Here is an 18352-nt window from a genome sequence, read left to right as displayed (position 1 = left end):
TATGCAAATTTCAACTGCAGGTAGCCTATGTCTGTGTGCTTGGCGACGGTACACGTGTACTGTTTGCTCGTGAGGGCGAGGGCGTCCGTGGCGAGTTTGTCGAGCGCGCGGTCAGGACAATACATCCATGATTTTGCGGAATTTAACACAAGTAGGTATTATTGAGCTTGAATATTTCGTTGTGTAATATGTTTTGAATGTTGAAAGCGATTCCATTTTTCAATAAATGTTGATTTCTTTAACTTTGCACCTTCGATTGAAACTTCACAGTGCATATGTTATTTTAATCTATTTCCATTTCCTCCTCTCGGTATCTGCGAAATAGTATGTAAACGCCATATCTTGCATATTCCTTGAGACAAATTTATTAACTGACCAGGGATATTTTTCACATTTGAAAGACAGTTAATAAATTGGGTTGTAGTGTTCTTACTGTGCTTTGAGGTTTGTATACACTACATTTAAAGGACAACCGGCACCTTTTTGTTTTTGTTTCCTACTGACATCAGAAAAACGTTTTATAGCATCTAAAATACCCAAAACACACAGGCTGATATTTTTAGTCAAATGAAAAACACCAATAAAAATGACTTCAAAATGAATCAGGAAATGGCCAGTTTCAGAAGGTCCCGCCCCCTTGTTCTTGACGTCACGCCAAGACGTCTGGCCTTGCTCGAGAATCAAAACAATGGCTTCAGATTCTGAGAAGATGTTTTCTTGTTACTCATCTAGTTATGAATATGATTCAAATAGTTCTGAAGAGGAGAGCATAAATGTTTGCAATTGATTAAAGGAGTCCTCCCATATCAATTCGAGCCGTCAATGACAGCAATGTAGTACCCAGAAAATGCAGAAGATGGCGCCCCAGCTCCGTTGGAAATGGGCTGATTTGTCAGCTGGGAATTTGTGTCAGCGAATATCAAATAGTTGTCTTGGTGAAACACACAACGATTCACCATTGCGTTATGTGTTTTCCTTCTAATTTCGCCATCAACACGGATCAACACCAAGTTTTCAGACCAAACAAAGTACCACAAAATGCATTGTGTGTCCTTTCTCAGTCAGGGGCGTTCCTGACATGACATCACATCAGGAATCGTCACCAACTCGAAAACAAGACTTCATGAATATTGAGCGGGAGTCTTAAAACGTAAACTATAGCTATATGCTGTGGAATCTACAAATTATACAATAACTACAAATTATGGACATAACTTGCCCGGAGGCGTCGGTTGTCCTTTAATGTTTTAGATTTAGTATTTCCGGCATAAACACTCCCTCCAAATGCTCCTGGCCCGGCCCCTCTGTCAAATTTTAGAACCCATTGCGGCCCGCGAGTCAAAATGTTTTCCCACCCCTGGTATAGATTAATGCCTCAGGCCATATTGCGCTCCTCTAACAGTCGTCATATGCCACGACTGCACTGGTTAACGTGCAAATTTGCCCACATGATGTGATGACATTGCTGCCAAAAGCCATTGCCTTTTTATCACCATTCCCAGCACAGATTGATGACTCAAGAAGCCCACGAGGAACACGATTCACACACAACAACACACATCAATGATGTATTACTGTTCTATCTGACGGATGCCTTTAGAGATGAGTTTGGATCTGTGCTTCAATGCCACACTGATGTAATTGACATCACATGGACACAGCCTGTAGCTGAATGACTTAAGTGGCTTCTCAAAGAGTGGCTCATTGGGTATATCACGTTAAAAAAGAGTGGATAGAACTGACCAGGCCGAGGAGAACATACCATGCGTCAACATTGCGCATAGTCAGCTCAGTTAGGAGACGCTACCGTATGAGATGAAGGATTTTCTCCCATGCAACAGTCAAAGGATTTCTGAAGTAATCCAAAATTCCCTCCAAAAAAGGCAGATGGCCCTCCATAAAATCATCTTCAAAAATGTTGCAATAAGATTGGCATCTCTCGAATTAATAGCTGAGATTCCCCTTATTGTCGCACGACTCAGTGAAGCGTGAAATGTAATTCATCAGAGAGAAATGAAATTTGAAGATAACAAGAGGACGCGGGGAGACACACGTCAAGTTTCTCAGCGTGTATCAAATCAAGCCGCTCCATTTAAAAAGGGCAGACGTGCACAGCAGAAGGACAGGGGCTCATTGACCAGTAACATTCGTCAACTTCTAACACTTGCTTGTACAGACAGTGGACGTAAAACGCTTCCACGGCTGGCTTGTCTTCAACCTGAAGGAGTGACATTCCAAAGGAGATTTGAACCCAGATCTTCTGACTGTAAGGCAAGCATGCAACCCCATGGTTCTGCATGCTGCCACAAAAGTACAAGTACTACTATTCAATTCAGAAACCTAAAAAAAGAAACACGCTGAAATGAATACTTGGTGAAAGCCTCTATTGGCGTAATTACAGTATTCAGTCTTTTTGGGTAGGAGTCTATCAGCATTCTCTTACTTTTGCATTCTAAATGTGTCCTATGATGAGGGCATTGCACAAACCCCCTGAGATCAATCACCTCACAGATTTTCGTTTACATTTTAGACTTGTATCTGATAATCCTAAAAAGAAAACCATATTCATCAAGCGTAAATATCATGAGAAAAATACAGTTTTGTGATTAAAGAAGTACAATAATATCTAGTGCCGGTCCCAAGCCCGGATAAATACAGAGGGTTGTGTCAGGAAGGGCATCCGACGTAAAAGCTTGGCCAAAGCAAACATGCGGATCAAACCTCTAAAGATGGAGGATTTGCTGTGGCGACCCCTTGATGGGAAAAGCCCAAAGGAAAAGAAGAATAATAATATCTAGACCAGCCATGATGTTTGGACAGTGCCACTGAAAAAAAGACAGGAAGCCGAGCTGCACGTTGCACTCTGCACGCTGCAGAGACGAAGATATTGAGCTTTTCTTTGGTAATGACCAGGTTGCATAGGATCAGGAATGAGCACATCAGAGGGACAACTCATATTAGAGAAAGTCAGAGAGGCCAGACTGAGATGGTTTGGACATGTCCAAATATATCGGGAGAAGCATGCTGAGTCTTGAACTGCCAGGCAGGAGACGGAAAGGAAGGCCTCAGAGGAGGTATATAGATGTTGTCAAACAGGACATGATGGTAGCTAGTGTCAGACAAGAGGATGCACAAAAAAGGGTTAGATGGAGGACACTGATTCGTTGTGGCGACCCCTGAAGGGAAAAGCCGAAAGGAAAAGAAGAAGAAGCAGTAAATAATATCTAAAAGGACTGGTCTTCCTGTTGATGTTTGTGAGAGAACTTTGACTTTATATCACTAGATATACTACTTATTTCTTTGAATTATATGGTTAATGATAACTCAGACAAAATAGGAAAAAGTTATCTACATTCAGAGGTGCATTTTGATGATCACCACCAAGGCAAGCAAAGCACTCACACATGCATTCATGCAAGATTATAAGACGGAGAGAGGCAGCACTCAAACGGTGGCCCTGGACGTTTGTGTGTGAGCGTGTGTGTGTGTGTGTGTGGGGGGGGGGGGGGGGGGCTCATTGACTTTCTATCACTTCAACAACTAATTGCAACTTCTGTCTGCAACAGGGTTCAATGTGAATGATTAAGAGCGGAATAGTATTGTATTGTAATGTATTTCCTCACACAAGCATGAGGCAACACAGTTATTCGTATCTTTGCTAATGTGTGGACGCTGTTCAGTCCGTGTGGTTGCGAAATAATATTTGCACGTGGTCACCCACCACGTGTCTAGACGGACCCTTGCACACACGGGTGGAGGGAGATATTTACATTGCATGGGAACACGTGGATGCGGAAAGCATTAATAGGCTGTTTGTCAGAAGACCCTCCGTACTTCACTCTATACATTTGCTCCATACAATTGTTCCTTTATCGCGAGATCAGAGCCTCTTCATCACATACATATGGAAAGAGATTACCTTAACATTACACTGTGCGAATAGATTTGCAGTCATCGTGAGACCAAAGCTGTTTATTCTTGCAACGTTATGGTTTTATTCTTGAAACTCAGGCTCTAATAGTTTTGAAGTAACCTTCATCGTTTCCTGGTAAAGCCTTTTTTTTCAATTAAAACTCCTGTGACTTTCCACTTTGTCGCAGATCCTTAAAGGACAACCGGCGCCCCTGGACAAGTTGTGTCCATAATTTGTAAAATCGCTTCAAATGACTTCTACTGAGCGTATTTTACAAAGATTCTGAATATTCCGGAAGTCTTGTATTTGAGTTGGTGACGAGTCCTGACGTCACGTCACGGAAGAAACCCCCTTGACCGAGAAAGGACAGACTGTCGCAGTCCTTTCATCACGTCAATGCATTTTGCGGTACTTTGTTTGGTCTGAAAACTTCGTGTTGATCCGTGTTGATGGCGAAATTAGAAGGAAAACACATAAATAACGCGATGGTGAATCCTTGTGTGTTGCACCTAAAACTATTTGATAATCGCTGACAAAAAAAATCTGCCCATTTTTTTGGGTGCAACATTTCTCTTCAGATACCTAAAAATGACACAGAATACATTCTTTAATCGATAAGCAAACATGTAGGCTGTAGGCTTTCCTCTTCAGAACTATTTGAATCATATTCAAAACTGGATGTGTAACAAGAAATCATCTTCTTCGAATCTGAAGCCATTGTTTTGATTCTCAAGCAAGGCAAGACGTCTTGGCGTGACACCACGAACAAGGGGGCGAGACCTTCTGAAACTGGCCACTTAAAGTCATTTTTTTATTGGAGTTCAGCATTTGACTAAATATATCAGCCTGTGTGTTTTGGGTATTTTAGATGCTATAAAACGTTTTTCTGATGTCAGTTAGGAAACAAAAAAGTGGTGTCGGTTGTCCTTTAAGGATTTAATGCCAAAAAAATGACAATAACCTTAAATCCTTTTTAGTGGCACCACTACACATCATTATGGTCTTGATGTTCGTTCAGTTGTTTTGGTGCAATGTTTGTATATAATAAAAGTGGAATTGTTGTAATATTTTTGGAATATGAAGTGTCTCAGAAGAAAGTTGGCGACCACCTTCAACCCAGACACTTCATGGGCCTTGCCTCGGGTGATTTTAAAAATACGATAACATCCATCCATCCATCCATTTTCCATATCGCTTATTCCTCATTAGGGTCGCGGTGGGTGCTGGAGCCTATCCCAGCTGTCTTCGGGCATGAGGCGGGGGACAGCCTGAATTGGTTGCCAGCCAATCGCAGGGCACACAAAGACGTACAACAGTCACTCGTACACTCACACCAAGGGACAATTTGGAGTGTTCAATCTGCCAACCACACGGGTAGAACATGCAAACTCCACACAGGGAGGCCGGACCGGCACACGAACCGGCGACCTCTGCACTGTGAAGCTGGCGTGCTAACCACTCGACTACCGGGCCGCTACTGATAACATTTACAATAATAATAATAATAATAATGATTATTATTATTATGTGTTAAATTACCACATCAGCAATGATTCTGAGTTCTGAGTGTGCTGTTATATTTATGAAAGAAATACGATGGCGTCTACCATACATACCACTGTGGCACAAAATGAGGCCGACACATTCTTTGATCAAATTCACGAATACATATATCATAATACCACATCACAAGTGAGATCCGCTTCCAACAGGTCTAACGTTTTATTTACTTTTAGCCACCAAATTGTCATGTTAAACCACAGGCATGTAAAAGAACTGCCCTCGGTCCGCTGGAACACCCAGCATAGCACAGCGCCAGCTGCCAAATTGCCAAACACACAAAACATGCTAAACAAGGTTTAAAATCAATCAAACTTGAACCTTACCCCACCAGACCGGTTTAATGAAGGATTTTGTTGTTTTATAAGAATCGCTTCTTATAAAACAATAATAGATGGTGTGAAAGGGGGGTAAAAGAAGAGATTCTTATAAAACAACAAAATCCTTCATTAAACCGGTCTGGTGGGGTGAGGTTCAATTTGGATCGTTCATACAATAGCCTGCTTAGGCAAAACAGGTTAGGCAACGTTCTTAATGCTGATGAGGTGATACCGGTGGGAGTGGGGGAAATGGGCCAGTCGTTAGTCAGGAATGTATGAACAATCAGTGGGGCCACAGGGAGGGGTCCTCTGCTCCCCCCAACCAGAGAGTAGTGACCTATCATAGCTGTGTCCGGCGCCGCCATGGCTGGACATTAGGGATATATAAATAGGGCCGATACGACCAGTCAGACTTTAGTTCGCTGACGAAGCCTCTTGGATAGGAGGCGAAACGTCCGAAACCTTCAAATTTTTACAGATGACGGCTGAAGAAACCTTCTCAACGATGTAAAGCAGGGGTGTCAAAGTCATTTTTTGCCGCGGGCCACATTGTAGTTATGGTTTCCTCTCGAGGGCCGTTATGAATTTGGGGAACCCATTAGAATGTTTAAATCCCTTCAAATATTACATATAGAGCACACAGCAAATTAATGAATAACTCGTTTTCAAATCTGAAGTCAAGAATAATGACTTTTATTGTGGTTGACATCCAAAAATATGAAATTTTGGCTCAGATTTTAGCAATCATCATGGAATTTAACAAGTTTGATTTGCTTTCGCGGGCTGAAAAAAATGATGTGGCGGGCCAGATTTGGCCCGCGGGCCTTGACTTTGACACCTGTGATGTAAAGCATTTATTATTCTTGATCAAGATGTCAAATTATAGTTGTATGTATAATATGCATTTGTGTATGAAAATATGCTACGCTCAATATAGTTGTGACTTCATAGAGAAGGCCAGTGAGCCGGCTCAAATATGGCCATAAATCGTGAATGCGCCTCGAGATTCCTCCTGTTCAAAATGATAAAATGTGGAGACCTCACCGAAATCAAATGACTCTGAATCAAAGCACTGCACTGTACTGGTTGGTCTCTTCTCCTTTTTAATGACAGGGGGCCTCGTAAATTTGGCAAGCACAATTATGTTCGCGCAAAATTTCAACAGGCTTATGCTATCCCATGATCACGATTAGACCCCAAAATAACAAACATGGCACATACAAGAAATGCACGTTGCACTTAACCAGTACTGACCAGAAATTCCTGCACTTCCTTTAATATTGCTGGAGGTCTTCTTTCGGCATCCTCCCTGACAATTTTTCCTCTCGACCTTTCATACATTCTGCAGTGATGTCCAATTACTGTTATGACACATTCTATCTACTTGCAGACAATGTTCCTAATTTGATCTATTAGGTCGCTTTCGTGGCTTTTGTGTGGCTGTGTTTATGGAGGGCCGTGGGCGAGTAAATGTCAGGAAAATGACAGAATTCCACCTTATTTGGGGTTAATCAGTCTAAATGCTATTCCTGGAATCTGACAGTCACACCCCCGTTACGGACACGCACAGAAATTCCAGAGGCAGGCAGGCAACGGAGACATGTCACGTTGAGTGGGGTGCGCAAGCCTGAAAAATTCAGGATTGATACCTCACTCAAAGACACCCTAGAAATTTATTGTGTACTACGCCAAATCCAGCAAGGTTTCACCAGAAAGTGAAAAGGTTTGACATGATTTATCTTGTTCTCATCAGACTTCACATTTCACTGTCATACATCACAACAACATGGCATTTTGAAAGGGGTGTTTGACGTTTTAGATCTACTGTAAAAATACATGGACAAATAAAATCAACTTAAAGGACAACCGACGCCTCCGGACAAGTTGTGTCCATAATTTGTAAAATCACTTCAAATGACTTCTACTGAGCGTATTTTACAAAGATTCCACTGCATATAGCTATATTTTACGTTTTAAGACTCACGCTGAATATTGAGTCTTGTTTTCCATATGAGTCTTGTTTTCGAGTTGATGACGATGCCTGACCTGCCGTCACGTCTGGAACGCCCCTGACATAGAAAGTGACACACAATGCATTATGGGTACTTTGTTTGGTCTGAAAACTTCGTGTTGATCCGTGTTGTTGGCGAAATTAGAAGGAAAACATAAATAACGCGATGGTGAATCGTTGTGTGTTGCTCCAAGACAACGATTTAATACGAGTTGACACAAACTCCCAGCAGACACATCAGCCCATTTCCAACGGAGCTTGGGCGCCTTCTTGTGCATTTTCCGGGACGCTACATTGGAGTCCTAACGGCTCAATTGATATGGAAGTACCTCTTTCATCGATTGCAAACATTTATGCTTACCTCTACTATTTGAATCATATTCATAACTGGATGAGTAACAAGAAAGCACCTTCTCCGAATATGAAGCCATTGTTTTGATTCTAGAGCAAGACATGACGTACAACGTGACGTCACGGACCAGGGGGCGGGACCTTCTGAAACTGAAACTTTCTGAGGTCATTTTGAAGTAGTTTTTATTGGTGTTTTTCATTTGACTAAAAATATCAGCCAGCGTGTTTTGGGTATTTTATATGCTATAAAATGTTTTTCTGATGTCAGTTAGGAAATAAAAAAATGGTGTTGGTTGTCCTTTAAACGGAGGTGTTTTTTTTTCTCCCCCAAAATATGTCATTTTCTATTTTTATAACTAAGTAAAGAACATGTAAATCTTCATATAAATCTTCAAAGTGGTCGTGTACAGCGCTTAGATTTAATCAATTCTCACAGGACGTAATCTAAAAGGATTAACTCCATCCATCCATCCATTTTCCGTACCGCTTATTCCTCATTAGGGTCGCGGGGGCTGCTGAAGCCGATCTCAGCTGTCTTCGGCCACAAGGCGGGGGACACCCTGAACTGGTTGCCAGCCAATCGCAGGGCACACAACGGCGTACAACAGTCACTCTCACACTCACACCTAGGGACAATTTGGAGTGGTCAATCTGCCTTCCATGCATGTTTTTGGAGTGTGGGAGGAAACCGGAGGACCCGGAGAAAACCCAGGCGGGCTCGGGGAGAACATGCAAACTCCACATAGGGAGGCCGGACCGGGACGTGAACCGGCGACCTCTGCACTGTGAAGCTGGTGTGCTAACCAATCGACTACCAGGATTAACTCCAAAATGAAATTTGCTTTTTGGTGGTGATCATGACCATAGACCCGAAAATCATAGACTCTCCTTGGCTCAATGACCTCAGTACTGTGCTACTGCGTAATTAGTGATGTGGCACATTCTGACTTGTGAACAAATTTGGGGCATGTCCTTAACATTGAAATACCCCCTTTACAGAATCAATTGGATTTAAGTATTAATATAAAGCATATGATGTTTTATTGGAATTGTGGCAATACAGTTACAGTGGTTCCAAACCCCCAGGCCGTGGACCGGTAAAGGTCCGTGGAATAATCAATACCGGGCCATGGATCAATGAAACAATAATTAATTATTTATCTGTTGTATTTATTAAATGAGTCAAGCGGTCTTTTATTTTGAAACTTCTTTTATTTTGACCGGACTCTCCTCTGTATTACGTCTCTTCCCATTTAAAAAATAACGCCAATATTTAACTCACCAAGCAGAAGTTCCATATGAGTAATAATGATCATAATAATGCATTTGAGTACACGCCGCTGTTCTATTACATAAAAATTGTACTTGTTAACTCATTCACGACCATTCCAACATTCCCGACACGACCAATTTATTCTGTATTGAAAATATGACATAGAGCGCCATTCTCGAATTTGTTTGGATTTTGTTTTTTTCTTACCGGGGCTGATAAATCGCTGGCCAGACCTCTGGTAATGTTTTTCCCTTCCACAAGGAGGCAGCATTTCCCTTTTTTTCATGTTAGCGCTTTGTTAGCTTCAGCTCTTGTTAGGACGTTTATGTAGTCCGAAAACTCAATATTCTGTGGGTCCTGGAATTTGAGTGAAAATGACAAAAACCCTGGCACTGGAGTGGACATTTTTTTTGCACATCCGGCAGTGAATGAGTTAAACATTATGCCTGACCACCATGATATATTTTAAGCAATTACTTAAATTTCTCCACTTACGGCATTTTATTAACGTTACATTAAATGTTGGGGAGTGTATTGATATCAGTTATATTTGGGATGTATGGGGTAAGCTGTGTGTGTAGGTGTGTGTGTGTGTGGGGGGGGGGGGGTAACATCCGCATTTTAAATTGTAACACCTGTCAGAATTATCACTGCGGGGGCACTGGGATTATTTAAATGCTGATAATAAAAATCCTCTGCTCAGGGAGACAAACAAAACAATACCCGTCTTCGAAGTGGACCTGCCATGTATGTTTCTATTTACCCGTGAAGTCAAAGCACACCACACGGGTGACTGCCACCAAGGGGAGGAGACAGGCAACTTGCCTGGTTGGGGGAAAAGGGAGGGGGGTCAAACCCCTACAGAGCTGTGGAACATCACAGCTGGTGTGCAGCTTATGTCCACTTTTCAACATCGATGATTCAAAGTGTTTATTGTCATATGAACAGTTGGGGTAACATGTTTCCTGTTCGCAATGAAATCGTACTGTGCCATCCACGTAGGTGCCAAAATAAACAGCTTTCGAGAGATAAGAAGATGCAAAATACTCGATTATTTGTATGATAATAGATTTGCCTGAGCAACCCAAGGTTCTCCACACCAGTAATTCTCAACCACTGCACTGTATGAAAAATCGATATACATGTTCAGCCAATTTGTCTGATTTTTTTTATATCATCGGGTCTTTCCTCAAATCCGTTTCGTATAACTCATATTGAGTCAGTGCAAGTCAGAAAAAAAACAAGAATAGATTTCAGTCGATATACTTTTTGTAACATTCTTGTTTGGTGGTGTAGCTTGAAAGTGTTTGAATGTAAATGTAATGAATGTCGTGTGGTTGGGAGACCACAACTGGACCGATCAGGCGTGCAGCAAAAAATGCTCACTATCATATCCTTGCTCCACAAATAGTTCATTTGCATCAAATAGTTCATCCCCCCACACCCCATCTATGTCAACTTATCGTGACAGGCAGAAGAACAGTTATATACTCTCCACTGGATGATGTTGATGTCCAAAATAAACGTGTATTTACTTTTTATGATATATTGATTTACTGGTGTGCCATAATACAGTTTTACTTGTGTAAAATAGTATATACACTGGCGCAATAAAGGTTGAGAAACAGTGCTCCACGCAACCACCAGCACCATCAACATTACCGCTACAACCCCCATCATCATCATCGTCATCATCATCATCATTATCATCACACACCCTCACTACCTTGTAGGTCGACGCAACAAGCAAACAACTCATCATTTTTCCTCACGCGTGAAATTATTACAATCAAAGACGGGAATAATCGTGTATTGTCATGAGGACGTGGAAAAAGACTCGCCTACTTACTTGGCCGCGGTCAGTGTGACAGCATGCCGGGGCAGGAGTGCTGAGATGTGGGGAGGGGTGGGCGGGCTAGGGGGGGGAGAGAGAAAGAGAGAGAGGAAAAAAAGGCGAGCGCAAAAGAGGCAGATCGTCGATCAATCCATCACGAAGGCTCGGAGTCCGCGCATGGAGCGACAAATCACGGGCGGGTGTTTTCAGAGAAGCTCCGATGCGATCATCTCCGCCTGGAATCACCGCCGCTGTTCATCGTCTAGCTTCCGTGTCCCGTCGCGATTTCCAAATAGACCCTGGGCACGCGCACGCACACGTTCACGCGAGCGCGCACACGCGCGCAAAATAATAATCGGATTTTCGTCGCTGCTGCTTTAGATTCTGTACACTTCTCGCGTCGATCGGCGGAGCGAGAAGCAGGAAACGCGGCGAACAAATCGGCGTGCGGTGGTGACCTACTTCCGAAGTGGCACAGTGGAGATGATATTCATGCGCTCCCGGCTGCGTGCATGCGCTGGGACATCTCTCCCCGTCTTTCCAACGCCTAATCACTCCCACTACGCACTCACCACCAACCACACTTCCACACTCATGCCCAGAGAACACCAGTTTAGTCGTGGGGCCGTGCATGCACACTATTCCCCGTGGGAATCCATCATGTGAAAGCTCAGATTCAAGCATTCGCCACCAAATGCTTGGGAGAAGGAAATGCGTTTAAATGCTGAAAGTCAAGCACATTAACCGTTTCGTGAAAAATATGCAAAGACTGTCTAAGCATTAGCTTTGCACATCAACAGATGTAAATGGATAAAGGAGTCGGTTATGTATGCTATTAGGTGATGATATTCAGAATGATGCTTCCTCTCAGAATATAACAAAGTCAAGAATTACAAGTAAACATGTCAGGTATTTGAACACCAACACTGTAAGTAAAGAATCTGCTTTAAATTAAAAGTAATAATGCAGAGAGGTATGACAAAACTGTTTGTACAGTTTTGTCAATCAAGTAAATGCAGAGTCAAGGAGGAACTTGTGTAACAAAGACAGGCGGTGATAATAACCATCATTGAGCAAGATAATTTTGTGCAAAGAATGTGACGTGAATGCTGAGTCAACGATTCAAAGTATTTAAAAAATGCAACATATTTACTGTGCCGAATGCTGACTGACTCAAATAATAACGGGTATCAAACATATGATCTGAATGCTGATGCCAAGTATTTGCACCACAAATTCAAACATTGACACAAAAAGATGCAGTCATTCTCCGAACCACAAATTCTCAAGAGTGTTGTGGACATATTAAAAAAATAACCTAAAATATGTGAATGCTGAGAGTCAGTCCACAGTATCTTAAGGTAAGACCACCAGTTGCAAAAATATAATGCAAATTCTGAGAGCAACACATCCCCACTGCAGTCTTTTCTCAAATACATGACTCAAATGCCAATTGTCAACCTTTGAAAGGAATTATAGTCACTTCAGTGCATCAACGATATTTGAATGCAGAGTCAATCATTCAAAATCAAAGACAAAAGTCGTTTCGAGTCTGTCGCGTCGCAACAGGTGGAAAAACAAGAACCACATGTAGGCAAGTACAAATCCCAACTTTTCCACAATCACATTGTCACATGATTAGAAAAGTGGTGCTGTGGATTCATAACAAGCTCATCGCACGACACAACGTGGACAAGTGCATTAAGGCATGTCACCTAATCAATAATAGCTCACTCGGGAGTTCTACAAGATCTGTTTGTTTGAATGCGTTCACACACAGCCATTCTATCTCAGCATTTGTCTCACAATGTGCTTTGGTGCATTGAAATACAGACGCTCCCCACCTTACAAACAAGCTACGTTCCAGCGGTCCTTCGTAAGGTGAATTTGTTCATAAGTTGCTTCAGTGCTATACAGTAAAGTCTCGTTATATCGATATCGGATATATCGATAGTCCCAGTTATATCGCTACTATTTCTATGCACGCATGGAGAAAATTACATGCAAACAGGGTCGGATATATCGATAGTCCCGGTTATATCGATATTTTTTCGGCCTCCCTTGAATATCGATATAACGAGACTTTACTGTATTTTGTATGGAATGTCTCTTTAGGTCAAACAATGAACGGGGAAATATAAAACACAGACACTCAAACAGTGGTAAAATGAATTCACACCTACTGTAGTAAAACAACATATATCCTTGGGTCTTCTGTAAGTCATTACTGAAGCTACTGGCACGTAATTAGTCCATTACGTGCCTGCAGCCATTAGTTTTTGTTATGCATTGCGTCTTCCTGGACCGTCAACTGGTAAGAGGGATTTCTTCCCCGCCCACATACTCTATGCCGCCAATCGTAAGCGAGCTCGGCAGATCGGGGCCTGAACTCGTTGACAACACTTAAGCATAGCCAGGTGCTGATTGGTCAGCCTTAGTGTCCGTCTCGTAAACATCCAGCCCTTGAAACCTCCAATGTGTCTGTGGGTGTGCGTGATGCACAATGAACAACCCTGGAAAAAGGCGCGCAATAAAAAATCTAATTTACAGCGTCTCCGTCCGAACATTTTCAACATACACGCAAAGATGTTTATATGTTACATTGTATGTAACATGAATGCTCGTAAGCTGGAGAGTGTCTGTACAAGGCGCACCCAAAAGCCTTGATTTTCTTCAAAAGATGACCCTGAGACTTATACGCAGGTGCGCCTTATGTGTGAAGTAATATTGAGCAACGACAGGTCTCGCAACTACTGTCAGCAGCCACCAGCTCCATTTCCCCTGTAGAAGAAGTTGTGCGTAACCCCAGCTTCTACTGTTGCGCCTTATAATGTGGTGTGCCTTATATTTGGAAAACTTTTACATTTTTATATCTTATATTTTGAATTTTTCATTCATTTTTCATTCATTGAAGTTGTGCCTTATAGTCCGGAGGCGTTTAATACTTGGAAAACGTTTGAAAATACATTGGGGGTGCGCCTTATACTCTGGTGCACGTTATACACCAGAAAATACAGTTCAGCCCAAACTGTTCCATACAGTTTGGGTTGAACGGGTTTCATTCAAACCTCAAAACATTCTTTTTCTATTTTCTATCAGATTTTATCATTGTTTTAGATATTTTTTGGATTATGCAACTCCAACGCTTTGACACCTCCCTTGCTCCCGCCAATGCACTTCTTACAATTTGGCATCTTGTTTTGGGTTGTTAGTTCAGACACCACCAGCATAACAAGATTCACAAGACATTTTTTATAATGCTGCAACTGAATATTTTGTCATCCATTTCACCTTCACTGAGTCCAGGATGGAAGAGATGACTCAACACATGCAAAGCAAGCTTCATCATTCATGGAAACAATGGTATTTTCCTCTTAAAGGACTTGCGCTTTAAAGTGTGGCTCTTGGCCAACAAGCAGTATGGAAATGACGGGACATAAAATGAGGTAAAATGTATGTGAGATTTTCACATTTTCTTTTACATACAAAAAACGATTTGTCATATTCAGCCACTTGCAAAAATACGATATTTTACGACACCACAGTGGTGTCTTTTCCTCCACACAGCATTTCCAGGTGCGCAGTAGAGTAAAAGAATCAGACAAGAAGTGTAATCAATAATGTCAATAATTACCTCCAGGCTGTGAGTAAACATTGTAAATCATGATTATGTAACACAGCATCATAAACCATGTCCCAGTGATAAAATAAGAAAATATGAGTGATGCCAGCTCTCTAATTAATAACCATACAGCAATTGTCGGACGATGACAGCCCATAATAAACATAGCTCAGTGCTCGTTATTGGTCTCATTGAATTTAGATCCTGTAATTGGTACACGATACCTAATAATTAGTCACATATTTAGATGAATTGGATATGTGGAATTGAAAAGACAAAAAAGCCACAATGTGAATAGGTCAGCATGTCGTAAAAAAATCAAAGTTAATTGTGATAAAGCTGGACACTCTCGTCAATATGAGCTTTACAGTGCACAGTGAGTGGCTGTAAAGCGGCTGAGTGTGTCGAAGGTTAATGAGGCGTGGGCGACTGACTGCTGAGTGCTGATCTGCACTGTAATAACACACCAACCAGGACAATTACGGGGAGCACAACTAGAAGGTCTTATTAAGTTGCTCACAATGCAGTGCAAGATCAAGTGTCAATCCCGAGGCTTGCAGGCCAGATTTGGCCCTTTACATCGTTTAAAGAAACCAACTTGTCAAAAAAAATAATTCATTGACCCGACTGTTCAAAACCAGTTATTCATTGCAAAAAAAATGAATGTGAAATTCATGGGGAAAATATTTATGATCATAGGAGAAGAGTTCCCGCATTTTGCCTCACACTCAGTCTGTAAACAAACACAGTAGAATTCAGCTTCTGGCAAGAAGATGCCATGGCGAGCGACATGCTTGTGAAACATTTTAACATTTTAAACGACGTTAGGTGACTGTAAATATTGGTGCAGCAAAGAGGGGGGAAAAGTAAACACAACATCTGTTTATATTTGCTTTTTATAGCACAATAATTCACAGAATGTCGGAATTCTTTGTTTTCTGAAAATAAAACAAAATTGGTAGTGACTAAAAAGGAAATATTTCAGTCCTTGTTTCATTTTAAATGTTACAGAATATTACTTCATGGCCTTAAAACCAAAATAAACTACATACCAAAGCCAGGATTTTTGGCATAGTGTTCTACCTGAAGCAACAATACAGATTAATGGGCTTTATCTTTACCTGCTTGTTGAGGGATTTTTTTGCTCATATTTTTTACTTCAATTTGACATGAACATAAACAGAGTTCACATTCAATTGTGCATTCCATTCCTTTCTTATTATGAAGTTATTACTCAACTAATCCAATTTTACTGAACTGCCTGGACAGAGATCCAACGACAGGCATCAGCCCGGTGCAGTAAATGAGAATGACATCATAGACAAAACCAAAACACACCTGCAGGGGCATTTAAATTGTGGTTCCTACATCGGAAAAACATTATTTTTTGTGTTTTAACATCTAATAAGATTGCTCGGTATATTCCCTTTCCCTTTTTATTCAAACTCTGACATCATGCATAGAGAAGCTGCTGACATTTTTTAATGTGACTCATGTTTGGATCTTGTTGTTCCCCTGAGCTGTTTTCTCATGCATACACACACCAGCTAACTTCTACTCTTCTGAATTTACGCAGGAGTGTTGGATTTAAGAACCCCCTTACACTCACCCCTCAAATAGTGGTAAACTGTGAATTAAAATATTGAGCAACAATCCGGAAACAAAGGAAATCAAGACTTTACTATGCGCAAACATAATTGCCATCGTCGTCATCATCTTCAATGCTGAAAATGGACTGGCAGCACTAATGAAGGCGAACGCTGCTGTTTAATGTCAGTACGGGCAAACAGTGGGAGCGGAAACGACGTATGCAGCATGACATTAAACACAGGTCTGATCATTCAGTCATCACTGAGGCAGTTGAGTCATTTATCCCTTTTTAACATTTGAGCAACCTGCCTGTAATTGCCACTTGTACAACTTGTAAGTGCCGCTCGCTATGTGATCTGGAGTGTTTGTGCAACATCAGCTTGCGCCCTCGAGATGAATTGAAGCAATCGGGATGAATTGGACTGGAGTCCGCAATTCTTATTCCAAAACACTTAGTTGAATCAAGGAAATATCTCCTGGCTGTGCCAAACGTGCACGGTGGCAACAAAGTCTCATGGCCTCATCCTGGAGTAGCAAACACCTGGGCTTGTAATGTGATATAAATAATCGAAGAGATAACAGCGTGGGGGGACATGTCCCTCTTTGCCTTGGAATTACACATCTTTGCTCGAAGAATGCATCTCTTGACATGCCGAAAAGTTGACTTTGCTCAGGGTTAATTGAGTTGGCGGAAGGCAAACATGGCCTGTTATGCCAATGCTCATTTCCTTTCAAAAGGGCTTCACCAACAAGCGTTGGCAGCATTCGTCAACATCTCTAAAGGATAAGTATCAAATCAAAATAAAGACTTTCATCCATTTATCAATTTATTATTATTCGCATATTATTATTAAGAAATATTGTGATTTAAGTTTATGTTTGACCTTTATTATGTAGAGCACTTCCGTGACACATATATACCATACCATAACTGAAATCAATGAACAAATTTAACATTCACCAAAATCTTTTGAGCATTTCAGGGAGGGAAAAGTCCCTCTGGAAACACTACAAGGTATTCACTGTATGGCTTGAGGTCGCTTCTTAATCAGCATTTCACATCATAGTTAAGGTGCCTGTAACATGGTGCCACTTTGTGTTAGCATAACCCTATGATTGGGTTCATCCATCGATTTTCTGATCTGTCCATCATCACAAGTCTGAAACCAATCCCATCCGTCTTTGGGCAGTAGGCAAGGGTCACCCTGAAACGGTTGCCAGTCGATTCCAAAGCACAAATAGATGAACAACCATGCTCACTTACACTCAAGCATGTCACCCTCATTAGCATATCAGAAAGAAGTTCTCAATTTGGTCTGCAATTCATTTTGTATGTGGTGTTGACACGAGTCAAACTGGACAAGACTGAGTAGGGTTATGAACAAGAGTCAGATTAGAACAAATTACAATGAGACCTCAGTTTACGAACACCTTATTTTACGAACTTTTCGTCTTACGAACGTCAAATTTATGAAAATGAAACCTTGAAATACGCACTACTTTTCACGATACACACCCACCACGGCTGGCGGAGTGATCTTCGGATCTTCGGCGGAAGCACACGATCGACCAGCGCTCCAGCCGGCCCAGCTTTCCACAACCCCTCTCTCTGAATTCACACGTCCATCGTCTCCGAGGAGCTTTTTGCAGATAATTTTACTATTATGGGACCGAAAAAAACACCACAGGCTCGTGTTCAGCCAAGGAGAAGAAGGAGATCATTCAGAAACACGAACGAGGTGTGCGTTTGTGGCGTCACATGTGCACACCGCGGCTGTCATGTGAATCTCAGCCTGACACATCTCTCACACTGTGTGTCACTTCCCTGAGAGTAACTTTCTACGACCCAGAGGTGTAGTCGAGTATACCCACTTATTT

Source organism: Hippocampus bargibanti, linkage group LG09 (assembly GCF_051943395.1).
Source record: "Hippocampus bargibanti isolate YZ-2025 linkage group LG09, ASM5194339v1, whole genome shotgun sequence".
NCBI classification, from domain to species: domain Eukaryota; kingdom Metazoa; phylum Chordata; class Actinopteri; order Syngnathiformes; family Syngnathidae; genus Hippocampus; species Hippocampus bargibanti.
This window is presented reverse-complemented; position numbering follows the sequence as displayed.